General features: G+C 35.2%; 1 pseudogene; it reads right to left on the bottom strand.

The window, feature by feature from the left end:
• Nucleotides 1–596: 596 nt before the first annotated feature.
• On the bottom strand, nt 597–5,024 carry LOC149194558 (DNA polymerase delta catalytic subunit-like; annotated as a pseudogene).
• Between the last annotated feature and the right edge of the window lie 1,416 nt (nt 5,025–6,440).

Here is a 6,440-nt window from a genome sequence, read left to right as displayed (position 1 = left end):
CTTTAATTTTGTGGTATAATTGTCAAATCATCATCGGATTATTCATTTGACGGGTGCAATCATGCAATGACCAGTAAAGTTTTCAAATTAGCATAAATTGTTGAAAGAGGGAGAAATATGATGGCTTCTTTGTGCGTAGTGCCTATCCTTTTGCATCCTTCTCTGGCTCGGATTTGCTCCTGCCAATCTATCTGTGTATCCATCTCTATCTACCTATCCATCCATCCATCCATTCAACTATATGCATGTCTGGATATACATATGTAAGCCTGCAGATCTATGTTTTATAGTGTGTGCTCTCCTAAAATTTGGGATATGCGTGCACATTGCATTTATAGGGTGTGCCTTGGGAAGTATGTATCCATTTTGACTTTTTCTCCATCTCATTTGCAAGGAGAAAAGATATATCGAACTGGTTAACATTAAATAACAAGGACTTGACAATTACTGTACAATAAATAAACCATGCTCATCCTGATTTAGGGACCAAATAAATTCCCTGGTCCATTAAATCAGAGAAACATACACCAGAGAAAATTCAGGAAAACAAAAATATTTGATAATACAAAAAATTACAAGCTACAGAGGCAGCATCCTCAAAACTGCCAGCACTCTAGTTGCACCTCTGCTTCAATTAGGTCTTTCTGAGCTTTCTTCCTATGATAAAATATTGGGCAGTCATGACTACAATAAGGATAGGACATCAATGTAAGTATAAAAGAGATAGTAATTGTAAAAAAAAAAAAAAAAACATCCTATTAATTAAAAACAAATACATGATCACACAAATGTTACAAAATACATCCATAATGTAAATTTAAATCATGTTATGAAAATGTAATACTTGAAATATAGCATTCAAAAACCTTGTGCAAAGAACATCTTGGTGCATAGAGCCTTGGCACCGCTGACATTGTGTCCATAGTTTACCAAAGAGAATTTCTAATTCCCTCACTGACATTGATCAAATATTGGTGTCATATGATAGAAAATCTAGGTGAGAACAATAGACACATGGCCTACTTTAAATTCTCCAAATAAAGAGTAATGGTATTACAGTACCAGCTTACCATTTGCAACCGTTTTCTGATACAATTCTGCTTCTCTTCCTTTGCAATGTGAACAAAGTGTCTAATCTTCTTTGCTGCAATGGCAACATGAAATCAGGTAACATCATGAATTTCAGTATGAATCAACCTAACTAGACATTCTTATTATAAGAAAGCTAGACAGTTTCTTACAAGGAGAGCAGGCATGGAATCATGTAACCTCATAGATTTTTCCACTTCAAAAAGATGAATCCTAGTAGCTTTCTAAAGCGCCAAACTAAAATAATAGTTACTCTCAATTTTGCACTACTATAAGCAAGGAAACCACATGTAGGACACCCTCTACTTGTATTAACTAAATACCTGATAAGTGTTTTACAACCAATACAACTGAGTTGTTTCTTGGAAAATTTCATAATTCCACTACTTGAAGGAGTTGATATGGAAACTTCTCGTGTGTGACTACCATGAAGAAGATTCTTGCTTGAAATCTTCAAAATGGGCTCAAATATTCTCAACAGCGGCTACAGAGCAAAAACAGGCACTAATCAAAAACACTTAGCTGGAAAGAATTACTATCTATCAAGATATATTTGAAACACTCGTGAAATTTTCAAAAAGAGCATAAACTGCAAGTGATGATGCTTTGGTCTTTCACCTTGCTCAGTTGATTCTCTAGATAATATTGTGGATCAATAGGGATGTTATTCTCCAGTACGTAAATTGGATCCTCATATTTCTCATATGCCTGAGCCCAAGTAAACACATTGGTCATTATATCCATAATCCCTCTGTAAATTATGCCTCCAAATAAAACATAACAAAATAATTAAAATAACCATTTTTTAGTGCAATATCGAGACTTATGCTGAGCACAGAAGGGGTTAATTATTACCTTGGCACCTTTTGCAGCCTTTATGATGACATATGGAACACGATCACCCACAGTTGGAGCAGTTGCAGCATCCCTCTATAAACCAGGGGCAACTTGGCTTTAAAATACAACATCAATTTAAAAAATCCAACAATGGACTCATTGTCAATAAAAAGCAAAATATTACAAGAGTCTTTAGATGCACTGCAGTAATAAAAATAGAGAGATAGGATTGAAATGGAACCAGAAGGCATTTCACCATTCATTATACTTGTTTTGAGAAGTTATTTCCAGTATTTACCTTCCGCATGCGCTCAACTAGTTCCACGTGTGCTGCCTTGACTACATAGTCATCTCCAGTCTTTTTCATACCTTGACTCAACAAAGAGATTGTTAGCACAGACAAACAACAATGCCCTTAAGAATATGTTGATAGCCTTGATAAAGGATATGACCTGCAAACCTCTGTTTCTGCCGCAGCTAAACAGTAATCAATTTTTCTTAGGATGAGATTAGAAATGCAGATATATTATATATTATCATGTTTTGATTCTCTTCAATTGTATAAGAGCCTCCCTTGACACTTCTTCCTCCCATTGCTAGCAGTAAATATTGATTGAATCCCTTCCAAGTACAGAATGTAGGGAGAAGAAACATGACAGACTTAAAAAGGAAACTTCCATGGCCTACCCCAACTAGGTATATAGTATATACTTCTAACACTTGAAACCAGGAATATGTAATAAGTGACTTGCTCGCAATATAAATCTCCTCTTCCCCCTATCATATTTTCTCCATTTCAAAAGTAAAAAATGGTCAAACAAATTTGGTCATAAGCATGCAGAAGGATTCATTGTTCTCACCTTAGTTATCACCAAAAGTGACAAATCCATTATGTTCATTAACAAGTCAGAAATAACGTTCTTGACATACTGCACCGCACCAGGTATGTCACGATCAATGTGTATTTTGTGAAGGCACTCTGTAACCAAGTTCTTCACCAGTAGACAATTGTCCCTTCGCACTGTTTCAATGCATGTTGATATGGAATATTTAAAAGATTAGGAATATTTAATAATTAAGAAGGCATCAAATAAATTATTTTTCTAAGAGCATTTTGAGCCTTCACAAACACTAAGGCCTATCTTTGAAACAAAAAGATCAGGTTTGTCACCTTTAGTACCCATTTTGTCATAAGCATCTGGCTTTGTCCACAACAACCCAGCATATCTTTTCTTGCTGATCAACAAGTATGGGTAGTATATTTTTTCAAATTCTAGTTTAATAGGCCGTAGAAAAGCATATGTTAAATAATGCACTGATTAGATGCCAAAGATGCACCAAACAGATGCAGATAAGCCACAGAAAAGCATAACTGATCATCTTGTCCTGTGCATATTTACAAAGATCTCATGGAAGTGGAATGTCAAAAGAAGATTAGTTTTAAAAAGAAAGGTGATATTAAAACATTCATCCCTACAAAAACATCATTAACAACTCTAGAGGCTTCACGGATATTTAAAATTCTTGACACTGTACCTTTGTAAATGTACCACTAATATAATCTGAGGCTTCCCTCCCTAGCGTCATGGCCTCTTCTATATTTGGTACACCAAACTGTATCATAACTGAATCTGTATCTCCATATACAACCTAGATTCAAATATAAAAATATAATATCAAGCTTTACAGTAGAAATCTTGGTTAGGATCAGATCACCCATTATGATTTCAAGAACTTAAACTATCACCAATACAACAAGTGTACTTCCTGTCATTACTGATCCAGTTCAAAGGTTACAAATGCCTTTAGTTGCTAAATAATAGCCTACCTCAGCATTGTATTGGTAACCACCAACTATTGTGAACCTTTCTTCAACTAGCCTCTTTGCATGCTCTATCTTTTGACGGCCTGACAGGTGGAAAAAAAATGAGATGATTAATGATATGAAAATTTAAAACAATACGTAAAATCGATATTGTCTGATGAAACAGAGAATGTGTCAAAAGATCAAACTGGACTTGTAATCAAAATATAATAAGAGGGCCTAAGCATATCGTCTTAGTTGTACAAGTACAAATGACTAATTAATGCAATTCAAGAACTCGATCTTATTTGTACAAGATTGTCAATTACAGTTCATACCCAAAACATTATGCCAGGAGGAAGAAAGGAATTACATGGAATAATTGATGCCCAAAAATAATCAATGTGAGTGGCTGATACATGCATATATAGAATAAGAGAGGATTGCAAGCATCTCTATCTTGTAAGTAAAAGAAGCACTAATAACATTACAACTAGGAAAAACAAGGGGAGAATCAAGGTGTCCATGGATTTAATGTTTTTTTTCCATGGAAGAACTGTGAAATTACCATAGCTCATCACACTCGACGAAATCTCCAAACAGGGAAATTGCCCAATAGTGGCACCAGTAAACCCATAAATTGAATTCGCACTGATCTGCAAGTGCACACAGTCAAAACTATTTTATGTGTTTCACCAGCATACCTAGTTTTACTTTTATTCAATGTCCAAGCCATAATTAATACAGATTTGACAAAGCTATAATTACCTTCAAAGCCAATTGTTGGCCATCCAAGATAGCCTTTTCAAAAGGATCTTTAGCCTCCTAAACAAGATTACAGGAAGTTAAAAACTGAGATGCTAAGTGGAAAAAATACAAGCATGTAACATGAACATAGGAAGCACTTACTCCACCACCTTTAGGTCTGCCTTGGCTCTTTTCCTGGCAGCCAGTAACTCTTCTAGGATCTTTGGTAATATGCCCTAGGTAACAGGAAAAAGAGCATTCAATTTAGCATCATTGAAAATGGTCAGCATATGATGGTTAAAAAGTAAATAATGAAATAAGTATCAACGATCATTGTAAAAAGTCATCTATGAAAAATAAGCCCATCCTGATCCAGCTTCAAATAAATGCCAAAGCCTACATAGATTTGTGAGTTATAACAAATCACGAGCAAGGAGAAAGTGTATACCTTCTGTAAAGTTGGCTTCACAAAAGTCTCACTCGATGGTGTTTTATTTACACACTCTGGCTGGAGATTAAATTTTGCAATGTCCTTTGACCTCACCAATGTTGAGAAGGATCAAAAGCCATTTCGTCATTGTTTTAGTTGATAGTGCGAATATCTCAATCTTCCAATAATGCAACTTATATGGGGATGCCTAAGGGGCAGGGCTACTTAACAGATGTCGGGCTTATTGGTCTCTGTATGAATTTCTCTTTCAAACCTAGTATAGATGTACAATTTTAGTGATAGCTAAGACAATGAGAATGCTTAAGTGGCGTAATTATCATCATTCACAACTATCATGAAGGATTAGGATGATAGGTTTTTATTTCATATATCAGATAAAAATTCAACCATCAAATTGGGAACATCTTACGGAAGGAGTAGGATAAGGGATTTTTGTGAAAACTGGGTAAACATTCCATTTGCATCATGAAATAGCACATATCAAATTCACATGGCAAAACATAATCCCAATATAGTAGCGTTTTCAAAATTGTTGTACTCATATTATTAGAATCTACCATTGCAATAAATTTCAGCATAAATTGGATAGCAGGATTCCAATGAAAACAAATTGGGAAAGAGGCTAATCATTATATTCTTCCAGTTATCCTATTCTATAAGGTTCATGGTGAAATCACAATGTTCTCTTGTTTAAATTGTATTTTTGAATGCAGATATGGATTCAACACGTTGGAAAACCCCAAGGTTTTCCCAAGGTATATGAATTGCGGGACTCGATAACTTTAAATTACAATTTTCCTAATATTTCAACAGATTTTGAGCAATATCAATTAGAAAAGCTGTCCAAAATAGGGCCAAAAGGTCACCCCGTTAGACTACTGTGATGGGAAATTGGAAAATCATCATCAGTAAGCTGAGGTTCGAGTTAATTGGGTATCCTATTGCCTCATAAGTCAGGGCCTAATGGATCCCGGATATAGTAGCCTTTTATGCAGTACACCTGGTAACTGCATCCTTTGTTGAATCTCTTACCATGAATGTATGTCAGCCAACTATATATTTGAAGATCAAACCCTAAAACAGATCACTTCCCATTTCCATAATGTTTATAGCTTAACCACTGTAAATCCATTTGTACATAAATCAACATTTTTATGTGCTTTGGGGTCTTTTGACATAAATATACATGCTGACCAATTGAAAAAACAATCATGAAAGCTAATGTTAGCTTCAATTCTCTTAGGCTTTTGTGTGTAGAATAACTACTCTACCTTGTATTTGCTCCTATATACTTCCACAGCAGCTGCATGTGTGAGAAGCATGTAATGGCCCGTTGTGTACATTTCATCTACATCAGGTCTCTGAAAACCACAGAGGCCAGGAGCAAGAATTCCAACATCATATCCTAGGGTACAATATATAAAAGGTTCATTGAATGTTATCCACTGTTTAACCCGATCACCAAATAATCAGAAACATGCTTCTGCATAGGCAGTGAAATCAGTCCTGCAT

The sequence above is a fragment of the Pinus tabuliformis genome, chromosome 2_2, assembly GCF_031772625.1.
Source record: "Pinus tabuliformis cultivar Carrire ecotype Pingquan chromosome 2_2, CPIR1, whole genome shotgun sequence".
Classification (NCBI taxonomy): domain Eukaryota; kingdom Viridiplantae; phylum Streptophyta; class Pinopsida; order Pinales; family Pinaceae; genus Pinus; species Pinus tabuliformis.
The sequence above is the reverse complement of the archived record's forward strand: the minus strand, read 5'-3'. Positions and strand labels throughout refer to the sequence as shown.